The following is a 27,011-nucleotide window of genomic DNA, read 5'->3' on the forward strand; positions in this document are numbered from 1 at the left end:
CATCTAGAAATGGGTCAAATTTAAATGTGTATATTAGGGTGCCAATAAATGTATGGGAAAAATCGACACTAAAATTTCTAAAAGTTACCCTATACAAAATGTTCACCATCTCGGAAAAACACCCTATGCCGAATTTCGGACTTAAGGGACTTAAGGGAGAGTGGCGCAAAGCGGTCTAAGTTAAAGTTTTTTGAAAATCGAAAAATCACCCAAGGGAGGAGTAAAGGAAATCTGGGTTTCGAAAAAAAAATTGATTTTTCTCAATTCGTTAAAGCAGGTACAACTAATTCACGCTGCTCAAGACGAATCTTCTTGCTCAAAAATGAGTGACTCAGGTATAACTTGTTCCCAGCTGTTGGATGCCAAAAAACGTGATGAGAAAATTATGTTTTCATTGCACAGGTCGTTTGTAAGACACTTTTCGATGACATTCATCAGCGTGTGTTGAGCGAATATCTTCGTTTTACAATGCCAATAAAACAAATGTCTTAAAATTGCATGAAACGTCGAGATCTAGTGTCATCTCGAAAAAAAATTTTCGTCAAAAATCGGCACTCTGGGACTTCGAGTACGAAATGGTTTTGGGTGCCAATAAGCATAGTTATCTCGATTTTTCATTCGGAACTTGCTACGAAATGTTGATTTGCATGATAATATACCCTATGCAAAATATTACCTCATTCGGACTTCATTTACTGGTGTCGAAGACGTTAAAATTTGAGTATTTTGAAAATCGAAAAATCACCGGAAATCGGGGTTTTTAAAAACAAATTTTTGATGCCAAATATCTTAAAATTGCTTGACACGTCGAGGTTTAGTTATATGAAAAAAATTGTCAAAAATCGATTTTTCAGGCGGAAAAACGAAAAAAAACTTTTTTTTTAACAACAAAAAATTTCGGGATAACTACAAATCTAGCCGATTAATGCAATTATAATAAGTTTGACATCAAATTTTTTTTTGAAACCCTCTATTCTCGGTGATTTTTTGTTTTTCAAAAAAACTCAAATTTTAACGATTGTGACACCAGTAAATGAAGTCCGAATGAGTTAATATTTTGCATAGGGTATATTATCGTGCAAATCAACATCTCGTAGCAAATTCCGAATGAAAAATCGAGAGAACTATGTTTATTGGCACCCAAACAACAACTTTTCGTTTTGTACTCGAAAAAAAAAAACGCCGAAGTCCCAGAATGCCGTTTTTTGTCAAAAAAACGGAATTTTTTGAGATGACACTAGATCTCGACGTTTCATGCAATTTTAAGACATTCGGCATCAAAAATATTTTTTTCGAAAACCCCGATTTCCTTGAGTGATTTTTCGATTTTCAAAAAACTCAAACTTTGACCGCTTTGCGTCACTCTCCCTTGAGTCCAATTAAGCTAAAATTTGGCATAGGGTGTTTTTTCGAGAAGGTGAAAATTTTTAATGAGGTAACTTTTTGAAATTCGAGATGACCATTTTCATTGGCACCCTAGTGCATATTTCTCCCTGGAAAAATGAGTGACTCAGGTATAACTTGTTCCCAGCTGTTGGATGCCAAAAAACGTGATGAGAAAATTATGTATTCATTGCACAGGTCGTTTGTAAGACACTTTTCTATGACATTCATCAGCGTGTGTTGAGCGAATATCTTCGTTTTACAATGCCAATAAAACAAATGTCTTAAAATTGCATGAAACGTCGAGATCTAGTGTCATCTCGAAAAAAAATTTTCGTCAAAAATCGGCACTCTGGGACTTCGAGTACGAAATGGTTTTGGGTGCCAATAAGCATAGTTATCTCGATTTTTCATTCGGAACTTGCTACGAAATGTTGATTTGCATGATAATATACCCTATGCAAAATATTACCTCATTCGGACTTCATTTACTGGTGTCGAAGACGTTAAAATTTGAGTATTTTGAAAATCGAAAAATCACCGGAAATTGGGGTTTTTAAAAACAAATTTTTGATGCCAAATATCTTAAAATTGCTTGACACGTCGAGGTTTAGTTATATGAAAAAAATTGTCAAAAACCGATTTTTCAGGCGGAAAAACGAAAAAAACTTTTTTTTAACAACAAAAAATTTCGGGATAACTACAAATCTAGCCGATTAATGCAATTATAATAAGTTTGACATCAAATTTTTTTTTTAAAACCCTCTATTCTCGGTGATTTTTTGTTTTTCAAAAAAACTCAAATTTTAACGATTGTGACACCAGTAAATGAAGTCCGAATGAGCTAATATTTTGCATAGGGTATATTATCGTGCAAATCAACATCTCGTAGCAAATTCCGAATGAAAAATCGAGAGAACTATGTTTATTGGCACCCAAACAACAACTTTTCGTTTTGTACTCGAAAAAAAAAACGCCGAAGTCCCAGAATGCCGTTTTTTGTCAAAAAAACGGAATTTTTTGAGATGACACTAGATCTCGACGTTTCATGCAATTTTAAGACATTCGGCATCAAAAATATTTTTTTCGAAAACCCCGATTTCCTTGAGTGATTTTTCGATTTTCAAAAAACTCAAACTTTGACCGCTTTGCGTCACTCTCCCTTGAGTCCAATTAAGCTAAAATTTCGCATAGGGTGTTTTTTCGAGAAGGTGAAAATTTTTAATGAGGTAACTTTTTGAAATTCGAGATGACCATTTTCATTGGCACCCTAGTGCATATTTCTCCCTGGACAGTTTGAAATATCGGTGATAACATGTATTTTCAGTAAAACTTATTCATCGTTATTCCGTAAAAAATGTCTTTTGGGCAGTTTAGTGATGCAGATTATATGCCGATGTACACAATTTTCCGATTGAAAGCGGTAGTTTCTACCCTATTCTATCGAATTTTCCATCTCATTTTTTTTATTCCATTTATTTATTTATTAGGCTCATTAGCATTTTAGCTGTAACAGAGCCGGGTTTTAATCGTGTACATGTACATATGTTTATGTTTCTATAAACTGTAAATTACACAGTAGTTAGTAGTAGCCATTTAGGCGTTAAGTTTTCTGTTCCATTACATTATGGTAAATTACACAATAGTAGCCATTTCGGCGTAAGGGTATTCTTTCTGTTCTTCCATTGTTCAGCACACCGGACAGCGGAGACAGTTGATATTGATCATTGTTGGGTTATTTATAGAACAGCAGCCCGATGTTTCTTGCAGAGCAGAGCAGTTGTATGGATGAATCGATCTAATTTCGACCGTGGATCGATCTCCATCGCTGATGATGTTTGCGTGGACGTAGTTATTCTATAACGACACAAAGATGGTCAATTGAGGGTCCTGAGTTTGAACTCACGACCGATCGCTCAGTAAGCGAACGCGTAAACAAGTGGCTACGAAGACCCCCTTTTCCATCTCATTGATGTTTTCTATAACACTTCCCTTCATTTTCAACCTCCGCATTACTATTGCTCAAAACTTCTCTATTAGGAAAATTGGGGACAGTTCGGAGCGTGAGAAAATCAATGCTTTTTTGATTTCCTATTTATTATATTCATCCTTAGACTTGATTTTTTTCGTGAATTTATCTGCGAACAAAAATTTAAATCTGACAGGAACTTCGCCCCGAGCAGTAAAATTTATATCACCGGATATGTCGGGAATAGGCTTTACATGCGTTTCATCGTGTATTAACATGTTGAGCCTCGTGTCGGTCTCTGGGGACTGACATTGAACTTTTCGCTAGAAAAACGGTAATCAGGTGTCAGCCCCAGACAGTTGCAAATTTTTTATAAATAAAAATGGAAGGCCAAATGTGTTGGTATGCGGAAAACCAGAAGAAGAGATGCACCGATTTGTGCCGTCTTTATTTTGTATTTGTCTCTTCCCGAAGATCAATATAGCGGAAAGAAAAATCGGGACATTTTCGGAAAACTTGAAGAAAGGTCGGAAAATTCGGAGAATTGAATTCCAATATGTTCTATTATTACATCATGATAAGCGTTGTTAGTCCATTTGATGTAATGAAATTGATTTTTCTTCGAAAGTGGAAATGAATTTTAAGGCGAAATAACGCACTCCAAAGAGTCACTGGAAGAACTTCCTTTTTTCCCATTCATTTGTTCTGCCGATTTGTTTGTACCCGTATTTCGAATGCTTATAACTCGAACATTTGTTAACAAATCGGAAAGATGTTTGCATCAATTGATAAGAAATATTTCTACGCGTCTATCACAATTAATAAAAAGTAATTTTGAATGAGATGAACCATTGAATAACTGTAAAATATCTAGTGTTATCTAAGCACACTAACTGCCAAGTTTTGATTGGCCCGATTTACAGTTCCCCAACACAGACTTCAAAATCGATATACCTGTGGAAATTCGCTTTGCAAATATACATGCAAGTCGGAGGTATTTTTGTTCCCACCGAGCTGTGTTTCCCTAACACGGACTTCAAAATCAATGTTCCTGGGGGAATCCGCTTTGTCAAAACATGCGAATCGGGGATATTTTGACGTAGGACTACGTCTAACCGGAAGATATAGGGGGTGAAATGGAAATCTAGGCACTGAACAAGTAGGAAAAAATTCAAGATTTGAAACGCTTATAACTCGAGCATTTCTCAATAGATCGCAAAGGTTTTTGCATCAATTGATAGGAAATATATCTACGCATCTATCATAACGAATAACATTTCATTTTTCTTGAGATAAATAATTGAATAATTGTGAAATATCAAGCATTGTCAAAATGCACTATGTACCCATTTTTGATTGGTCCATTTTGTGCTCCTCAAATCGTACCGACCAAAACGGGCAACCAGAGCAGCGAAATAGAATGAAGCACGATTGGAAAGGAAAAAGAAAAAAACGAACGAAACATTGGTCGCAGTCTCACACATGCGTAATTCTCGAGCCAGCCAGTCAGCTTAAAAATCCCCGCTCCGCTGCCGTAACGATCATTCTCATTCAAACCGTACACCACATCGGTTCGCATCACAACACATCAACAAACCAACCCAAGCAGCCATGTCTGGACATGGTAAAGGAGTAAAAGTGAAGGGAAAGGCAAAATTCCGCTCGAACCGTGTTGATCTGGAGTTCCCCGCAAGGGTAGCTAGGCCGAGCGCGTTAGTACCAGTGCAACATTCCACCTAGCCGGCGTTATAAGTTTCGGCCGCCGAAGTGATCGAGTTAGCTGGCAAAGCTGCTCGCGACGATAAGAAACCCCGCATTCGGAACAGAACACATTCGGTTCGGTGGACATCAAGACAACAGGCAGTTGCAGCGAGGGGCGAGTGGCAAACGCAATCGCAAAACGGCATCAGGTAGCAGAAGAAAAAAGTTTGTTCTTTATACAAACTGCTTTGGTGGCAAATCCAGAACAAGGCGGCATCGAGGGCGTTCGAAATGGTTTTTTTTCAAAACCACGAGTACTGAGTTTTCTAAATTGGAACCATTCCATAAAACAAGGCGCTTTTCAGGGCCATTAAACCTTCCAAAAAAGAGTTTAGGAAATACAGTTCAATGCTTTCTAAAACATTATCCAAAATAAAAAAAAACACAAATTGATTTTTTCATAATTTGTTTGCCAGGATCTGATGAGTATGTGAATTTGGCAGTTGTTCTGGGCTTATTGATTTTCACCAATTCTTAAATTGCTTCTAGATTGAAAGTACAGTAATTTACACTTATCGCGACATTTAGCTAATTGGACGGACCTGTAATGCGACATATTTAGTTGGACATTTTTGTAAACATAGAGTTCGGGGTCCAAATTATGACCCCACATTGAAAGTCGACACTGTACCACCGTCATCGCAAATGTTCAATTACAGGTTAAAATGACCTCCAATCCGATACTGAGTGGTGGTAATGCGACGTGCCATTGAATGTAATTTACTGTTAAATATGTCACAAGCTGGATGGGAAGAAATTTTCCAACTGTGAAAGCTGTGGCGAGTGGCAAATGCAATCGCTAAACAGAAAGGTTTAGCCGAACAAGATGGGGATCGAGTGTTAACAAAACATTAAACTCTTTAGATTGAAGATAGTTTGTGATCCTGAAAAGGACCCTTTTTAGCCTGCATGTGAATCTAACGAGCGAACAAATCGTAATGAATGTATTTTTTTGCCATCGCTCCCTTTTAACGCTCATTCGTTCGTCTCGTTGGACTCGCTCCTCTGGCTGAGTCTGCCGATTTGTCTCTATCCTGTGAGTGTGTACCGCTAGAGTATAAAACACGCGGACCCCAAAAAATATCTTATTTTCTTTCAAACCGTAAATCCGTGTGGTTGTACGGCATCGACATCGTGGACGTGACAAAGGAGGACAAGTTAAGGGAAAGGCAAAGTCTCACTCGAACCGTGCAGGTCTCCAGTTCCCTGTTGGTCGCATTCACTGATTGCTCCGCAAGGGTAACTAGGCCGAACGGATTGGTGCCGGAGCACCAGTATACCTAACAGCGATTATAGAGTTTCGGCCGTCGGAGTGTTCGAGTTGGCTTGCAAAGCTGCTCACGACAATCAGAAAACCCGCATCAAGAACAGAGCAGCTTCGGTTCGGCGCTCATCAAGGCAACAATTAGTTTCAGTGAGTGGCAAAGTGTTTCTCCGGCACGTCGCATTAAATGTAATTTACTGAACAACATGTCACAAGCTGGATGGGAAGAAATTTTCCAACTGTGAAAGCTGTGGCGAGTGGCAAACGCAATAGCTAAACAGGAAGGTTTAACCGAACAAGATGGGAATATCGAGTGATAACAAAAAAACAACACCAAAGGTTCTTTTCAGAACCATCAACATATTCATAAAGAGTAAACAGTAAACAAATCCATTTTTCAGGTAGATAGGTAGGTATTCACGTAGGAGAAGAAAATAAAACAATATATTTAAAATATATATTTAACAAAAGCTGTCCCCTTTGTATAGTCCTACGTCACTCCGGTTATGTCCCCAACATTACCCACCCGTCTTTTTTGGTGTTGAGTACTTTTGTACTCGCTTGTCTTTGTGCAGACCGGAATATGTTTCCCTAAAACGTACTTTTAAACTAAGAAGACTGAGAAAATCGTCATTTCAGATACTAGAGGTGGATAAACTTTCGCGGTTCGAAAACTACGTAAACATAGATGTGTAATAATTTCAAAGGAAAAGTAAAATACAATGATCGTTTGACGATCCTTCCGTTCACATATTTTGGAAGTCCTAGGCATCATATCAAACGTAAAAGGACGTTCACCAAATTTATTGGCAACAAACAACATAATCTATTACAAAAATTTCGATACAGTCCAAAAAAATATTGCGTAGTTCTACGTCGAAAATATGCGGTCGTGTCCTAGATACAACCCCTTAAAATTTTTTTTAATACAACAAATATTTTTGGTAGCAGGGATCGACACTGATGTTGTGCAAATACTATTGTAGCGGATTGAATGGAAAGCGCAGAAGGAACAATCAGGAGCTTAACGTGTTAAGAGACATTGATGTAGTTTTGTTAGCACCTGATAGTACAACCTGTAGGTCAGATTTTGACCACTTTGTTCTGTTTGAGAGTCAAATTGAGTTGTTTACTTGCTCGGAACAATGTGTAGCCTTCTAGAAGACGGATTCGTCACACAGTACAGTGATTAGTATCCAGTCTTTTCTCCAAATCGTTTTCGGAAATGTTTGAATAAATCTTGATCTGCTGGACAACCTTCAGCCGCAGCTCAAGATAAAGGTTCTACATTGGAATAGGAATAGGAAAATATATTGTCTAGCTCATGCCTTATTTTCATAGAGTGCAAGTGCTGTGCAAGCGATCTGAATGCTTACACTGAGCGGCGCGAACGATTGGCACAACAACGATGTAAAAGAGATAATTTGAAAATACCGCACAGAAGACAGACCCTCAGTGCCTCTTATACGAACGGTATGGCCCATACAAGGCTTACCTAACCTCTTCAGGCTCCGCTACCTCTTACACTAGGGTTATACAACTGATTGATCAAATGTCTCCTGGAACTGAAACATGCAGTGGTACCTCATGTAATCGATTCATCATTCAAGCTCTTAGGATTGAGCATAGTGTAAAACAGGGCATCGCCAACGTCTACTCGGATAGTTCTCTAGTCATTAGATTTGTATCGCAAGCCGGAACACCTTGTTCGATCGGGAAATTCCACTCACCGGAATCGGTACCAGTTTCCTTCGAGGACCTCTCTCGGTATATTTCTCGTACCTATGTGTGTCTTGGCAGCATTCACCGAGTGGTGGAAGCAAGACGGGTCACCGTCTCGTCAGCCTGCGTATGAGGTGTACGAGGCGGAACAATCAAACAAAGTTCGAGACCGATGTTGGTTGGATTTTTTCAGTAGTTGTGTAATGCTGTGCCGCATACTACCATGCGCAGGAAGAGATAACAAAAAGTAAATTTACTCTCCCATTGAGGAAGATGACTCCACTCATTTTCATAGTTCTGGATCTTGATATTATTCCAAGATTGCTAGACTCGATACCTGCGCTGAAGTATGACTACTATTTTTTTCGCGCAATCCTCTTAAAATTTCAAGAAAATATTACGCTATATGTGGAAAAAACCACATATACGAACGTATTTAAATAAAAATTAGAGCAAAAGTGGGTCTCAAAGTTATATTTTTTTACAAAATTTCGAATGTACCGCGAGAAACACAGACGTAGGAAGAAATTTGAATACAAACTAGAGTAGCACTGCATCTCAAAATATAAAAAATAAAAAATTAAAATTAAAATTAAACTGATTTTAATTTTTTTTAGTATTTGTTTTTTCGATGAAAAAATTGTTTGAAAATATTGATCGATACATCTTAGTAAGATGTACTTTCAGTATTTTTTTTCATATTTATGTTTCAAAGCTATTGAGAATGGCGTGAAAAAAACGAAAAGGTGCATTTTTCACCATAGATCCTATAGTGTACCATATAAGGACTCAAATATGTGGTACTACTGCCAAAATGTTTTATTTAGTACCCTATGCAATATTTTCCATACAGCTGATGATTTGGTTTGGGGGACTTTTTACTCCCTTACTCAGCCAGACCTGTTGGAAATTTTTTTTTGTGCCGCGCAACACTGAAAAGCAGTAGAAACACCTTTAAATATGAATTAGAGTAGTACTAAATCTCTGAAACCCTAATTTTTTTTTCAAAATTTCAGTATTTTTCTTAGTACTTAAATTTTTGATGAATTTTTTTTTGATAATTCTACTTGTAGTAAGATGCACATTCAGTATTTTTTTTTTCAAATTTTTGTCTCGATGCCTTTGGGGATAGCATGAAATAAACGAAAAAGTACGTTTTTCACTATAGATCCTATGTTAAACCACATAACGGTTCAAATAAACCGTCAAAATTTCTTATTTAATATCCTATACAATATTTGCCATACAGCTAGTGATTTGGTTTGGGGGCACTTTTTACTCCCTTACCCGGCCAGGCCCAGATACAGAATTACTCATTTTCAGCAAAAATACAAAATTTATAATTTTTTTTAAATTAAATTTTAAATAATTAATTTACTACAGTGCATACATACAAGGTGCATTCAAAAAGTTCAAAAAGTTCCGGAACAATTTTTTAAAACAAAGAAAAAACGAGATACTCAAAAGATTAGATATTAGTTTTCTACATATAGCCCTTCTCTTTCCACACAAATTTTTTAACGTTCGTAAAGGTGTCGGGAGGCGCATTTAAACTGCTCAGCCGGTACGGAGTTCATAATACGCGTCCCATTTCGTTGAATGTCTGGAACATCTTAAAAACGGTCCCATTTCATGGCGTTCTTTAGCTTGGGAAACAAGAAAAATTCTGCCGGGGTGAGGTCCGGAGAATAGGGGGGATGGGTGATGACAGTCACCTTTCGTTTGGCTAGAAACTGCGCTACCAAAATGCGTGGGCACATTGTCATGAAGCAAACATTATTCTCCAGATCGGTACTGGTTGGGCCGCACGCGCTGTATCCATGCCAATAATCGTTCCAGGACACTTTTGTAGAAGACCGCATTCACTGTTTGCCCTGGAGGCACAAAATTTCATGGCGGCACTGTGCACAATGCGTTTCTCTTATCAGCCCAAACTAGCTACCGAATCGAGATAGCGGTTCACGGTAGAAACGGTAGCTGGCTAGAAGTTGGCGGAAAGTAGATCGCGTATTGGAGCAGAGATAGCGCCACTTCCCGATTTTAGCGCGCGGTAGTCCCGGAACTTTTTGAATGCACTGTGTAGATACTTTGATCTATAAAAAAAGTTGAACGCAACGCAACGAAATGGCTTTTGTTGGAGGCAGTTATCCAGCGAAATCTTGAGCGATTTGATGAACTTAAACTATTCTTTTCGTTCCATGTTCCATGTATGATCATAATCAATCCGCCTATCGTATATTGACTTATTAAACGATCCTATGACTAAACGAATTATACTGTTCCTCAACTTTGTTCTACCGCTCATCAATAACGTTAATCGCACTTTTCAATCAGAAAATTCTCAATTTTGCGAACTTTATAATAAGTGAAGACTGTTATTGTTGATCAAGTTGGGTATCTTATGTTTGGAGAGCTACGTGTAACAATTCGCTGTTGCTGACCCTGATATGAAGGATTTTTTTAGATTTTCTCAAGAAGCCTGAGGATGTTTGCGTTGGTATCGTGCAGCTGGGAAGTTGACCTTCAAATCGATTTGTCGTGACTTTTATATTGAACCCGTGAAACATAACTGGAGCTCGATAAACCCTCAACATTTCGTCAAGCTACCAAACCTTAATGATTTGATGCGCCAATTTCCTCAATCAGCTTAAGCAGGTAATAGGCAAGGCTTGGATAACGAATTCAGGCTACTCCAGACGAATGTTATGGGGCAAAAATTGAGTGACTCAGATATAACTTGTTCCCAGCTGTTAGAGGTCAAAAGGCGTGATGGGAAATTTTTATATCCATTACTAAGGTCGTTTGCAAGACATTTTTTGATGACATTCATCAGTGTGTGTTGAGCGAATATTTTTGCTTTACTGTGTAAACAAAACAAAGTCCGGAAATTGGTTGGCTCCCACAATTATAGACTTTATTTTGAAAGCGAAGAACAATGTATCGGCAGAAGGAGTATCGGCGGAATGAGTCAAGGATGAAGTTGAAGAAAAAATTGAAGGCAAAATTCAACAAAACCATGTAAAAACATCATACTTGGTATGGATGACTTGGTTTACAGTACGAAAAATCGTATAAGAGAACTGTGGGGTGAAGTCGCGAACACGCAAAAACATATGTCCTTGAGCTGTGAGTCGAATGTTGTCACAAGATTTTAAATTTCTTTATGTGAAAGAATCCGATGATCCTGTGCACAGACAAAACAATGTTTACTGTCGATTCTGCGTCAAATTCCCGAAGCGATCGTTCGGATTGAAATAAATGATGAAATTGGAGGCATGTTATATCTGTGATATAACCACATGGTTAACGTAGGATTATCGTTGGCCTTATAATAATTCGTTTGAAGTTGCATCTCAATCAAATCTCAATAAATGGATGAATGATTGAAACATTTTTTTGGATCTATAAATAAGATATCATAAAATTTGTAGACATACTCGAATAAGGCGTCGTGAACAAATTACGTAACGCTAAAAATCCGGATTTCGGACTCCACCCCCCTACATAACATAATTTCCTCTAATACACAGTAAGTAACACAACCTTGTTATCTCCATCTGGAATAAGCAATGGCTTCATTTCAACGTGAGAAGGGGGGGGGGGACGGAGATAACATGATAACAGAGCAATACGGACCGAAGCCGCACCTTTGGCTACAATTAGCAGTCATCTTTGATGGCCAGAATCCGCCGAATTCGACCCGAATATCACAATCCACAAAGTTGGGCTCTCCTACACGATGAAGCGCCGAGTCATAAGTCACATGTCAGTCACTGTTTGATGCGCTTTGTTCACCGGTACAATCATCAGTTCGTTTGGTCCCTTGATGATCACCGGTTCGTTTGCATTCCAATTGAGTTCCCTTAATGAAAAGGAGTTGCGTTTGAAAATTGATCGTCGAATGGCCCCGTTAATAGGCCTTAGAATCATGTTATTAATACCGTTGTACTATTTCCTGTAGGGCTATGTGAAGTATCTAGTCTACGCTAATAAACCGCAGACAATTGATGCAATCAGCGGCGTAGTGAGGGTAGACAGCGCCCCCGGCAAACTATGAAAATGGCGTACCCAAAAAGTACCACTTTTGACGTAGGATTACGTCTTTCGGGAACACTTTCATTCTAGTAGTTGTCTTTAAGTATTTTCTATCATAGGAGCTTGCAACTACCAAGTTCATTCGCCTTTAGATAGCGTATGCAAATATTGTACTAACAAAATTATGTGTGTTATTGAAAATACATAGTGTGCTGATCAACACATTCCATGTCATACATATTTATTTATCCAATACATTACAGTACCTTAAACTGAGGCTAATTCAACAGCGCGGAGAAGCAAACAATTATTCAATAGTTTGTTTCGAAAACAATATAATTTTACTTTATTGAAATAGGCGCATAGAAATATTTTCAATTAATTGTTGCAAATCTTCTGCTTTCCGCATTTCAAAAAACAATTAGTAAATACACAGTTCATTATGTTGCTCCTTATTCATATTTCTATACAGTACACATGTAATGTGCGCAAACTAAATGTTTTCACTGAATAGCGCAAATTATTCTCAGAGCTGCGAAGCAAAAATAAACTTAAACTAACGAAGCAAGGCGAGGCGATAGCAATCGCAGTGGACCAAATTTTTGCTCACTGTTTTAATCGAAAAAAAATCAGTACGCGACAGATGGCCATATATAATCCTACGTAAAATATGCGGTCGTGTCTCGGACACAACCCCCTGTGACTTTTTTGATTTTTTCACTAGTTTTAAGAATGTGATATTTTGTGAAAACTGAGCAGTTTATTCGTATTTAGAAGGTTACAAATATTATTACCCCCTTCGCTTATTATTTAGTCAAATCTTTGCCTTGCGTGCTTTAGCTGAAACGAAATGATCCAGCGATTCTTTCTCGATCGAATGAGCCAAGCCATTGAGTCGGTCTTAGTTTATTTTAGAACGCATATAATTTTTAATCAAAAACTGCTGAAACTGCGTTCGCACAATGCCACTGTAACTGGAAGCGTCAGTGCAATTCGTAGTGCTGCCTCGATGATAAGATGCTTCTAGAGAATATTTGGGAATAATGTTCATGATACCTAAAGGCGTCGAAGAGTTCAGGTCAGGAAATAGGTCCTTCATCTGCGTCTTGAACACTTCCACCTCTGAATCAAATTGTTCTTTTTCAACATCTGAAGAATATTTCCGCCCGAAATTTGACGCAACCTGCTTCAATTGACCCACACTCATAGCCTTTCGATATAAATGGAAAATCTGATGCTATATCCGCTATAGCAGGGGTGGCTAAACTTTTCACCACCACGGGCGCCTTTTTATCAAAAGCAGACGGCGGGCTACCAATACAATATGTGATCGTCCGTGATCCGAAAATAGTTATCAAAAATGCAACACATTCCCATAAACAGTTCCTCGCAAAGTAAATTCCAAGTAGTATAGTAAATATATTTTTGAAATTGAAATACTTTTGAAATCAGGAGCTTCATCTTTCTTGAATTTAAAAATATATTGCTATCAAAATTGAAGATTTCAATTTCAATTAGAGCTTTTTAATTTCATTGATATTTCTTAAATGTTGATTCCATCATTGAATGGAAATTGGATGGAAATTATGTCGGCTATTTTTGAAATATCTTCAAATCTTCTGTCGAACTCATTTCGCAACAAAAAAAAACTTTTCATAACGATCGTATTCATCTGTTTTAATCTGCTGTCGCAATATTTTTGAATTGCTTTAAATCTTGTCTCCTAAATTGTCTCCTTGTCCTCAGAAAATTTTCATTTTTTTCCTGGATGTTTCAAAATTAAATCATTTTGCTTCGCTATGATGACACGATGAAAAACGAGATCATGCACTCATTTATAATCATTCATTGAGAATATGATTTCTTGGGAGTTGATATTATTATTTTTTAAACTTGGCCTTTAAAAACTTGGCCTTTTGCCCTGAATTTGCGTTTCGACAAACTGCTTAATATACATAGTTAACTATTTCAACTAACTATAAGTGCCAAATTTCTCACATCATCCGATTTCAATATTTTTGCGAACAGTGTTTGCTGATGGATTCAATGGTTCTTCATAAAATATAGAATATTAAGGGGGATTCGGTCTGGAAGGTCGAAAAAATCGTTTGTTTCAGAATGTCCACGCTTGTCCACGGAGAGGGGGGAGGGGGTATAGACTATGTCCACGTGGATATGAAGAATAAATATTTTTTCAAATATAATCACCGATACACTCGCAATTAAATAAAAATCGTTCCGTATTCATGAATTTCAAAACTCCGCCCAACCTGAGTATTCCATAATTATCAATAAACTGATTGAGATGAGAGTTAGATATTTACTGAGAGTGCTCCATATATATTTACTAAATCATTGGACTTCTTCACTAAAATCCATATTCTGAAAATAACTGACGTAAACTGTGAACAACCGGGCTATTTCCTATGATCCTATGACTTTTATAGTTACGGGCTATACATAGACATTCAAAACCAAAAACTATAAAAATTAAACAATTACATAATGGTTGAGTTTTCATGATATTACGCATATGGTTTATTCATCAAATATAATTTTCTATAGGTTTTTTTTGTAACTCGGTTAGTTTTAGAATGAAAATGTCTGTATAGTTTTTCATGTAAAATTACATGTAAAACCATTTTTTTGTATTACTTTTCTTGAAAAGTAACAGTTTTTCAAAGTATTGGAATTTTTCAATTTCTAGGATATATTTACATTTACGAAAGATGATTTATGCACCACTAGTTGACATAATTTCCTATGATCCTCTTATCTCTCCACGCTAATAATCTTTTGTTTACACCGAGTACCGTTATCTATTATCCATAGAAAACTGCGTTTTAATGCATGATCAAATTCACTAGACATTAAAATTCGTACAAAAGTAGTGTAAATTATTGCATGCGGTTGGATAAAGTATTTAGTATGATTCCTCGCTGTGGTGGCTGAAAACAGACATACGACCGCCAAAGGTTAATGAATTGCAGAATGGTCGATAAGGATTTGAAAAATAATAAAATATTTTGATACGCTTTCAATACCCTAATTTTCCGAACTATGGCGGAAAAGGTTTCGTATTGCGCTACAGGCTAAAGGTGAATCGGAAATTCAGAGTGATGATGAATCGGCATTTGCTGTGATCGATCATATTCCGGAGTGGGCAAAGATCTGCACTCAATAAAAAAAATAAAGGACCAGAATGCAACATCGAAAATGTTGAGTGGGTTTTGGAACGCTGTAACTGTCATAAAACGATGTATTTGTCAAAGCAATAACTGGGTCTTGTATAGAACATTTCAAAACTGTCCATCGATTTGCTGTGCGATCGTTATGTCATTAAATGTTTATAATCCAAAATGAAAAAATAATTTTTCGTTAGATCGAGAATATCTCTGTGAAAAAAATTCTACTGGAATTCCATTTGAATCGAATGAAAGCGAATCAACCAGGTTAATTGGATTATTACTGGATTTTCAGATGGAATAAGTACACTTCTGAATTAAAGCTGTGAACTTAAATTAACATTATTGTATCTATATATTCTATGTGATATCAACACATTTTTAAGAAAAAACCTGAACTAAAATTTTGAAAATAATTTTAAATCCATTTTATTTTATTCGATTGGCGTTTGAAAATACAATTAGTAAAGCTCCAGATCAATCTTCGAAGTTGTGTAGTTTATATTCAGATGCGGATTGTTCCTCACCTGGTCAACTGTACATTACTAGTTTCCGTGTTGGCAAACTAGATAGCCGGCATATCTTCGCTGATAATGGAAAAACAAAAAAAAAAGTTTACTCACAAGTATTTTAAAATTAAATGGAACATGTGCTTTGTTATGCTACCCATTTCTCTACCGTAAAACAACAATGAGCCACAGCAAAGCTGGTACAGCAGGGTACAGGTAGTAAAACCTGAAATAAAATAAACTTAAATGGAATTTAAGCGCAATTCAGACATTTCCTTAGTTATTTTAATTAAAAAGAGAAAAATGTCCACGTGGACAAAGGGGGGTAGGGGTATGAAAATGTCCACGCTTGTCCATGGAGGGGGAGTGGGGAGTCTAAAATCGTGCTTTTTCTGTCCACGTGGTATGTGGACAGCCCCTAAGTCATGAATACATGTGAATGGATATACAGCACTGCTTCGAATACAACTTTCTTACCTCCGCTAAAAAACAGCACAGAAATAATGGCAGCACTGATCGCGAAACGGACTGCCATCACTCGGCGTTACCGGCCGATCGTAAGGGTAATTTACTTTAATCGTTGTTGTGTGGGCTGTCGCGTCGCACAAATACAGCAGTTTACCCCGACCCGACGGGTTGCTTTTGATGGGTCCGACTCGTCGCGTTGATAGCCGGCAGGTCTATGCGGTGGGATTTCCGGTAATTTTTCAAGTTTGAATCGCACTCATTGCGGTATATTTTAAGGTTTCAGTCTATTTTGGGCCAAAGTGATGTGTCACTCCATGCGGGTGTTCTCTGCGTTTCAGCCAACAGCTGAACTGGATGTTTCGTTTTTCAGGAGAGAGAGAAAAAAGATAGAAAAAGATAAGCAACTACGCGAAATGTTCTCATGCGTAACAGCAACAGCCTTCATCTGTTGACGCCGATGGGCTGCAGCGAGTTCTGCATAAATAGGTGGAAATGTTAACTTTTTCTCATTGTCATGCAAACAATTGTCAAAGCTATAGCCCAGAGGGGAGTTGAATGGCTGACCGAAGGTGACTAAATGAGAAATGTTATCAATAACAACAACGTAAAATATTCGAATGTTTCGCTCTCTGCATGATAACTAGCGGCAACAATGGCGGTGACTGCGGTTGGAAGGTTTGTGACTCAATCGATTCGAGTATTACCGGTGAAATAATGATGTTTGAGACTACCTCATTATTAAATTATAGTGGAAGTCACAATGATTGATTGCACCGAAATAATGGTTTAATTGTTGTCGAAGAAATCTAATTGCAACGAATTGATAGTCCACTACTTGAAAATGAGGAAAACCAGTCAAACGGAAATTTTTAGTAATCACCGCTAATGTTAGAGCAATAATATCCCTGAAAAGATCATCTCAGATAATTTGGGAACTGTATTTCTAATTTTCGATTTGGAATTGAGATCGCAGATCGCTGCAAATATTATTTCTGGATGAGCGGAGCCGAATGTGCTGTATCATGCCAATAGAACTTGGTTTAATTGTAGCAATAAAAAGTTTGAATTTGATCATTAAAAGCAAAATTTGACCTTCGTCAAATTTAATTCCAACTGAACCAAGCTTATCAAAGCTTAGTATGTATGTATTTTGAATGGTCTTTAGAATAGAATTGAAGAAATATCTGCATGATGTTATGTTGCTGTATCAAACATATTACCTAAATAAGTTCATGCTTATTATATGCATACGTTTGAACGGTGGTTTCAGCTTCTCAGAAGCTGTTATTTCGATTCTGTAGACAAGTCACATGGAAAAACCACCAGAGAGCTGCAGAGTAGTAGAATCGCAAGCATTATTGGATGGGGATGATTCGCAATCCCCTTCGCTATATTTGAATGATTAAGAAGATCGTGGTTGAGAAAGATGTAGATGTGAGCAAACATATGCAAGCAGCTCCTGTTGCGGCCGCTGCTGAAGTCTTGTAAAACGACCTATACGACACTATCAACTGTAGCTAACAAACGTGAAGGATTCAAGTCGTCCTTTGCTTGTAAAACTGGAAGAAGTAGTACAAGATACATTATATGGAAAAATAACTAGTTTGCGACACGTTGGGAGATGCAATGCAGTCCTATTCATTCAATGTTTACCGCTTAACCACTTTTCCCATTCATAGTTATTCAGCTTATTAAAATTGTCAACCTTCGTTCCGAATAAAGAGCATTTGTAACATTCGTCTCTTTTGTTTTTACATTTGTTGGGAAAAGCGGTCGAAACACATCGTTTGCTTGTTAATTAGTTATCTAGTGAACCTTGTAACTGGATTTATTCGGCAGATGTAAATCGTGTTTGAAATTCAGTGTATTTTCAATTGATATAATAATATTTAATTCAATAAACTAATTGTTCGCGTGTACACACGAGGATTTCTTTTGTTCGTTCTATCTCTCTTATTCGAAAGCAGCTCGCGTTGTCGGTAGAGCTATGAGGGCAGGGCGGGTCTGCAACGAAAAGAGAGAATTTCACGGTGACACAACGTTCACCCGTCAGGTACAGGAACTGATTGCACCTAATCGCTCCTCGCAGGCTCGGTGAGGACGCTGATTCAGGTCACAATCAGGTTCAGGCTTACCTCCACCAACCGCTCCCGTTGGTTCAGGATACGTCTTGAAGGAAGCTGCTTCCACTTGTGGGGACGCGATGACTCCTTGGCGGTTATCCTCGCGGTCCACTCACGACCCCTTCCGGTTGGCTCGATTGACTGTGGCGATCAACGGATGCCTCTACTTAGTACATCACTTCCACTCGCGGAACTACAATGGAGAAGGCAAATTTCGACAAACTAATCAAATGAGGATGTCGATTAACGTGTTGACTCGCTCACGGCTCAACCCAGAAGAACTAGTCACTCGTCGCGTATCCACCATCAGGACTCTTCGCCCCGTCATGGCTGTCGTTTTGGGCTTTCGCCGAGGAGAGCCATTTCACAAATGACAGCTGATGTAGGGATAGGACTGTGAAGTTTTATTTAGGTAATAAAAGGGATAAGGAAAAGGATCGAGAACAGTGGGATTCAGTTTACCATCACCGTCATGATTACATCCTCGTTATCCTCGTGGATTGTGTTCCTAGCAACTGGATACAACAGTTCAAGCAAGTGACGTGCTAATAATCACGTTACCGATTTTGCTCTCTCAGAATCGTTACAACCTTAAGCGGAGAAAATCATGGATATTACAAAGTGATATCACAGCATGCAAAAAAAAACGGTGAAAGCCGCTAGAACCGTGAAGGACATATTAAAAAAATTTATTTGGGAAGCGTTCTCGCACCCGCCGTATTCTCCAGACCTGGCCCCGCCATATTATCACTTTTTTGCTTCAATGGCAAGGGTCGGTGAATGATTGCTTGCACTGAGGGGCACGAACAATTCGCAAAGAAATAAAAAGCCAATACGAGTAAATTGTCAAATTAATGCAAATGATTGAGAAAATATCATTCAATTCTCTCACATTTGGGGACGTAACACGGCCATCAATGACAATCGTTTCATCCAAATCCAGTAACAGGAGAAACTCTTCGTTCACGTTTATGAATGGCTTCATTGAGCGTCTCACCAGTAAACGAGCCCCTTCTTTGAGGTTGACGTTTCGTAGTGCGTGTGCGTGACGCAACGTGATGCAACGACATGAACACCACGCGGAGGGATCCACGGCACAAAATTGCACCGCTGTTTTGCAATATCTTCCATTTTTTCCGTTCTTGTGTCGAGCTGTGTGGGATACAAGTATTAGAAATGAATGTTGTCTGCTCGATAGCTAGATTGAGACTGTGAATTCGGATCGCGGAATGGCTTATCTATACCGAATCGCCCTGTCGCCCTGAAATGTTTTTTTTATTGTAGAGTAAGTTGACGGTAATTGATTGTTGAGTTATTCTTGCCCTCGCAGAACAATATACAAGCTGATCGCATGTTGCACTTTGTTTCACGTCAATGCATTGGAAATATACCTCGAACGTTATTCCGTTGGCCCTTTTTCGCAATTGACATACACTCGGCTACAGGCGATTATATACTTGTTGCATCAGCACCATTCTTTCACATCTCATAACTACATCAATCTTTTTTGGCAACGAATGGTAACAACGACAATGGCAATACTTGCAAATATCATGCTACATGTTATTCAGTATTGTCTCAGTGGAATCGCCTCTCTTGACATCGTTCGTACAACGAAAACCATCCAGCACCAAACAAGCGTTCAACATAGCATGCATACAGAGCCATACATTGGTGGCTTGAAGCGACTAAGAATATGAACACTTCTCATCATTTTGCGCTATTCTCGAAAGAAACGCTTCTGTTATTATTACTGCTCGAGATAAGCGTAGCTGTTATCCTTAGTGGAGAAAGTTTTGCTACTGGCAAGTGAAACCCAATCACATACAAAATTCTAGAACGACATTTAATTTCTTGGTGACTAAAAAAGGAATTAATTTTTTTTGTTAATCTCAAAGACCTCGAAAAGAGTTGCATTGCTTCATTATGATCAAGATTAGCGCAAATGCCATTCTTGTTGAAGGCAGTTTTGCGATTTGCAAGCGAACCCGAAAAACTCACAACATTCCAGGTTCGACACACCGTCAATTCGATGCAATGTCAAAAGTACCAAGGTTCTTATGATGACGGTAAACGAGCGATGTTCACTGCTTTGAATAAAGAAAAAAAATTGAATATTTGCTCAGAAGATATCCATTATTCAGCCCTTACCGCAAATGGTCGGGGTTCTGCCAGAACGAGCCAAGCGCCAAAAACATTTTGAGATATTTCAATTTGAAGTTTGGGCTCCCACTAATTGACCGTGGCCGATCAAATATATTATTTTATCGTTCAAGTGTTACAAGCAGGAGTCTTCAAAGCACTGAGACTATGAATGTCTGTAAAATAAATATTGAAAAAAATGAATTTGTTTGATAATTGACTTGTTTTAATAATCGGGAACCAGCTTCATGAAGAATTCATGGTTTACAGGAAGTACATAGCTCATCAGATGTTGAATGTTGTTGTACTTCGCACGAAAAATGCTGTGCACAGGGCCAATGCACAAGGGAGCAGACACCAATAGGATTTCAGCGTAGCGAAGGTGTGCTATTTGTACATACGTACGTACACACGTACGCACACAAAGCCATACATCGGTGACTTGAAGCAACTAAATATACATACACTTATCTCAGCTTTGCCCTCTTCTCAGCAGAAGCCCTTTCTATCAATATTTCCGGTCTCGATTAGCTTAGCTGTCATCCTTGGTGGAGATAGTATCGCTACTGTCATGCGAAACCAAATCACACACAAAATTCGTGAACAATTATTTTCTTGGTGAGCCGATGATAGCCTAGTTTGATGTTTCACCATACAATTGTGTAATTTAGAACTTTAATGGAATGGCGTCAGAATGATGTAATGTTTGCAATGCCAGAGACATCAGCGAGTAAGTAATTTGGTCGCGTCCACAGCTCGAACCGAAACGAAGACATGATGACTCGAAACATGGGAAGGAAAAAACCATGTTCATTGCTTCTAATAAATGCCGTTTGCGTCATCAGAAATCCAATATTCATACTCTAGCAAATATTCTCCTTCATTTCTTCTTCTTCATTTCCTTTGTTCACGGAGACTTTAAATTTTACTATTCATTCATCTCCGATATTCTATTGGTTTCTATTTTATTGTTCTTTTTAGTTTCTTAAATTTCTTTATAAAGTTCAGTTTCTTTCAAAAATTGAATTAGATTACCATAAGTTCGTCTATCGATAACTCGATGGCTTCCCAGCATGAAACAACATATTTTGAAAAGTTTCGTGTTGGATGATAGTTTATATTTATTTTTGTCCCATCGATCAATTCATTCAAAGTTAGAAGAATTTTAACATGCTCAGGCTTTCTCACCTTCAACACGTAACGTGAACGGTTATTTTCAGTGAAAGCATTGTCAATTTCACCTTTAACCGCCTCTTCTATTGTTTTACAAATAATTAATGGGTTTTTAGGGAGGTTGCAACCTTCCTCTGCTTGGAGCAAGAGGTAGTGTGCTGGTCCAAATTCGCCGTCTGGATCCATCCATCTTGGCAAAGTATAATTATAGTTGCGTTTCTTGTTTATGTCAGGTGAAACAGTACCACCACGGCTCTTAGCCGCCATAATGACGGCTGAATTAATTAACCCACCGGCTTAAATATACTTATATATGTTTCATTTAGAATAAAAAAGAGAAGAAATTTCGGTTTGTAACTTACTTGTCGGTTAGAGAGCGGTGATTAATTTGGATCACCAATAACTCACCACGAAAGCACTGAAAACCTGATAAAAAAGACTATCTGGCCTCAGAAAGGCCCACCACTAGCCCTCACTCTTACTGGATTAACCAATAATTTCTTTTTTGTTTTCCACCTATTCTTTCTTATTCTTTTCTATTTTCCTTCACTTATTTCAAATTTCACTAAATGAAAACAGCTTTAAGAAAAGCTATTGTAGCACTTTTCACACTCGCACGTAAACAGCCCCACAGCGCAGATTTGGCGGGAAATATGGCGTCTGAAATGAGAGGTAAAAAGAAGAAAACGTTAGTGGGTAAGACTTGAATCAAGTAATACCCGTGTCTCCTTCGTTGCTTGTCGATAAGTTGCTCGTTATTGACGGCACGGGTAGGAAAGCTCACCATTTAGCAGAACAAATGTATGAGAAAATAGAAATGCTTCTAGTTTTCATCAATTTAAACCATTTACATACCAGGGGATTGTAACGTAGACCATATTAAACAAATCTTAGGGAATTTCCAATCCGTTTGGTATGTAAATCGCCAAAAAATAGTTATTCACGGTAACTTTATTTCATAAAAACGTTACCTGTTTTCTGATTTGGCACCCTTAGTGAAAGACGTAGTCCTACGTCAGAAACGCATGTGATTTTTATCTCTGTATGATTAATTTGATGGGAAAATACATTTCTTCAACGAAGAGCGATTGTTTCTTCCAGAATGCGTGTTTGCTTTACACAGTTCTGACGGTTCAATCATCAATAGAATGTAAGGTGCATTCTCAAGTGCGCCAATTTTTTTCTTGAGCTTCTCTGTGTATCTCGTGTTTTGTTTCATCTAACATTTGCTGTGACTGCTACATGTAAAGGCTGTGTAAAGTCTGTTTTTTATACGTATCACGTTTTTTACGCTTGGTTCAACTTGACTACTTCAGTGTTGGACGATTCGCGAAAACAATTCTACATTAATGCGAGTTGGGTCAGAGGAAAGTAAAACAGTTTAGCTATTCCGGTCTTAAGCTTCCCACGGAAGCTATGGACGGTGTACATCAATGGCTCTTTGTGTTGCTCAGCAGCGCTTCAGTTCGTCAACATATGTTGACCCGGACGGATGTTATCAAGTGGAACTCCGGCTTTTCGCTGCTAATTTGACTCTAAACGACAAACTGGTTTCCTCAAAGTGTGGTTCGCGCATCTGAATATCGGCTTAAGACAAACCCATATGTGGAAGGTAATTCTGGTTTGAATGTTAACTCCTCGGTTATACAAAGTTTATCGCTGAGGTTCGCTGTTAGTGTTGCTTGTTTTTGTCGGAAGAATCTGGAATGTGTGAGTGTTGTTTTTATTCGAACACAACACGTCTTTAACGATGTTGCTTGGAACGAGTGACAAATTCACGGATGGGAAAACCCTGTAATTAGTATCGATAGCAATCGTCTTCTTTAGGTACCTACTTCGCAGCTTTTTTGTGCTACGGGAATAAACATGCTACATTCAATTGATTAACTACGATCGGATGCTTCCCTTTGTGTGTGGATGTGAAACTGAAAATCTGTTCTAACTTGATACTGTTGGCTATACAACAAGGCTACCAGATCTGTGGCTTTATTTCTTATCACAAATGGGAACTAGTGTTGCGTAGCAGAAAACGTACCTACATACAGTGGAACAAACTCGAATTCGTACACAACTATGCAGATCTGTTCTCAGTACTTTTGAAAGTTGAAAACATGTCACATGAGAGTGAAAGTGTATGCTATTTATTTTCATTTCTCAATAAATGATTTTAGATTAGCGATTGTATGAAAATTGACTCACACTCATATTCGTACTGTGTTTGAAATGTCAAGTCGATTCCGAAGGTGTTGATCAATTCCAGGATTCGATGTTTAGTTTGGTATTCGCCATTGAAACTGTCTTTGGCTGTTTCAGAATGCTATCTGCGAGCTTTTTGGCGTATTCGGGAGAAATATTAATCTATTCATCTATTAGGTGGTCTTAATTAGGTGGACCTTACCTAATTAAGCAACTTGGCATGTTTAGTAATCCGAAAATTTATCTAGACTAAAATATGGAAAGGGCCAAACATTTTTAACAATTTTTTAATAATTTTTTCTACTTGAAAATTTTAACAAATTGAATTAATTCAATTTTCAAAACAAAAACCGCAAAAACAATGTTTTTAAACCCTAAACTGGAAAAAATCGATTTCAAAAACTAAAAGTCGATTTTCTCAAAATTTTCATCTCAGATTTTGATGATTTTTTTTTGTGCTAGATAAATGTGTGCCCTACAACTCTTCCATACATCGCAATTTGTGCATATTTAAGGCAAAAAAGTTTTTGTAACAAAAACTTTTTCAATATGTTATTAAAATTACGTTTATTTTATTTTCCAGTTCAGAAAGTCAACCCAAAATCAAATATTTAATAATAAAAAAAAAGTTGAATGACTATTTTAGAATTCTTTATTTTAAATCAATCGTAATAAAACTTATGACATTTTGGAAATTACATTCATTTTTATTCATCCGATCTTATACCATGTACATGTTAACTTGTATTCTAAGAGATACAATCATCATATGTTTCCTATTTTGTCTTTTTATCTAACGTGTTGAAGATTTTGGGATAATCTACTGAAGTTGAAAACCTTCTAGCTACGATTTTATAAGTGGTCTTTCCTCTGATTTGATTTGAATTTGACGGAACATTTTCTCGACGTCGGTGACTACCATTATTCCCTTTGTTCTACAGCGCAAAATTATTGACCTTAAATCCTCTCGAACCACTGGTCCCGCCATCAACACATCATTTAAAGAAACTCAAGAGGAAGTATTACAAGAAGCGTCAAAAACTACACGCACCTTGGTGGTGGTACTTGCCTCCTTAACCACAGGATGATGGGGTAAATAACATCGTTTGATTGATTTCGTAATCGCCTTTTCAACCTTCCGCATGTGACCCAATTGCTGGTACTCTTCCATGAATGAAATGTATTCTGCCCGTAGATTAGCGTCCCTAGCTAGCCTTCGTTCCGTTACTTGTAGACGTCGTAATGCGATATTTTTGATTCGCCTAGCCTTGATAAACCACCTTCCACCATTGGTAAAGAAACTGTGTGTCGCCCATCGGAGTCTCGTTCAACCAAATGCACAAATAAATCCTCACAGTGTGCCTCTTCTGTTGAATAATCGTTGGTTGACTCAATCTCCTCGCATGACCAAAATTTCGCAATCAACGCTTCCAAATCCCTAGTAGTTGACATGTGGCAATTTGCACGTATGGATCTATTCGGGAGTGCCATCCCACCACAGACCACCCAGCCAAACACTGATTCATTTAGTGTGGGTAATTGGTCACCCAGATTGACCTTCCTGCCGGGCTCGAAGAAGTCGAAGAAAGACTCCATTCCAAAGATAATATCTACCGCCGTTGGGGCACAAAACGAAGGATCTGCCAGTTGGATTCCTTCGGGAATTGTCCACCCTGATGTATCGATTATTGCAGTTGGAAGATTCACCGTGACCTTTGGCAGTACGAGAGAGCTCATTTCTTTCCCGCGAGAATCCAGAAACACGAGAAAGTATTGTGGCCCGAATGCGCTCTGTAACCTTTGAAGTTGATTGTCCAATGCCAACCACGGGAATATCCACCCGTTCACGAGAGACATTTAACCTCTAGCTCAGCCGTTCTGATACAAAGTTGCTCTCTGAATCCGAATCTAAGAGAGCCCGAGCTGGATGTTGATGATCTTCGTCGTCTTCCACCATTGCCACTGCCGTGGCCAAAAGCACCTGGGATGAATAATTCCGAGCCCTTCCAGCAGGATCAATCTGATTTGCCGTCAGATTAACCACCTGCGAGGATGTAGAAGCTCCTCGATTTTCCTCCGAACCATTAGAATGTTTTAGCCTTGGTGATTTCGCGACATTTGTCTGAACATTCCCTTCCGCTTTATAGCACACCAATGTATGGTGTCTTCCTTAAAAATTCGACAAGAAACCTTCGAATTGCAATATTTTGCCCGGTGACTCTTTTTCAGGCAATTACGACAAAGAGAGTAAGCCTGCAATGTTTCCTCCTTGTCAGCGATAGACATTCGCTGAAAGACCAGACACTGATGAAGCCAATGATTTGCTGAACACATAACACAGCGAATTCCGGGTTCTTGAACTGTATTGAAGCTGCCCTTAATTATTGGTGGTATCGTCCTCGGTTGAGGTTGCTGCTGAATTTGATTTCTCCTCTCAATTGGCTTTACTGGCAAGGAATCCAGCACTTGTATCCTCGTAAATCGACCAAGTCCTGGAGGGTATGCTGCTCCTTTGTTGCCGACAATTCCTCCCATTCTCTATGGGTCACTGAACCGAGACGAGTTGTCGCCATATGGATCAGTAGTAGATCTCTGTAGTCGTTGGGATTGATTATCTGATCCAGAATTTTGATGGTTCTCTCTAAGCTTTCCAGCAGGGCATGCAGCTCATCAGCGAATTCCCTCACCATCGTCGGCAATTTGAACAGGGCCAGTATTTGACGCTTCTTAAGTTACTTGCTGTTATTATATTTGTTCAGCAAGATATCCCAAGCATTTTGGTAATTTCCCGCTGTGATTTGCAGGGTGTCGATCGAACTCTTCGCTTCGCCTTGAAGACAGCCTTTTAAGTAATGCAGCTTCTCCACATCAGGTATATCAGTTTTGGAATGAATGAAAGTGAACAAATCTTTAAAACTCAACCACTTGTCAATCTCTCCACTGAATGATTGAAGCCGAATTTGAGGCAAACGCACATGTTCAAAGGTACTCTGCGTCGACAAATCGGTGGTCCGAGAGGATTGATTGAGAGTGGTTCTAGACTCGTTCTCCTTCATTGGTTTTAAAATCGTTTCCAAACTA

General features: G+C 38.3%; 2 protein-coding genes across 3 annotated transcripts in view; one reads left to right on the forward strand and one right to left on the reverse strand.

Annotated features, from left to right (window-relative positions):
- Window positions 1-27,011, reverse strand: part of LOC129778783 (serine protease inhibitor 28Dc-like) — a 90,564-nt gene that overhangs the window by 58,124 nt on the left and 5,429 nt on the right. The gene's annotated exons all lie outside the window — the stretch shown is intronic.
- LOC129778784 (serine protease inhibitor 28Dc-like) overlaps window positions 1-27,011 on the forward strand; it is a 77,589-nt gene that overhangs the window by 42,795 nt on the left and 7,783 nt on the right. The window contains exon 1 of one of the 2 annotated variants that reach the window (XM_055785893.1): window positions 22,907-23,346. The exons of the other annotated variant lie outside the window; for it this stretch is intronic. The gene's annotated coding sequence lies outside the window, so the exon portion shown is untranslated. Of the gene's footprint in view, window positions 1-22,906; window positions 23,347-27,011 lie in introns of those variants that run through there. 2 annotated transcript variants of the gene reach the window in all.

Source organism: Toxorhynchites rutilus, chromosome 3 (assembly GCF_029784135.1).
Source record: "Toxorhynchites rutilus septentrionalis strain SRP chromosome 3, ASM2978413v1, whole genome shotgun sequence".
In the NCBI taxonomy this organism is placed as follows: domain Eukaryota; kingdom Metazoa; phylum Arthropoda; class Insecta; order Diptera; family Culicidae; genus Toxorhynchites; species Toxorhynchites rutilus.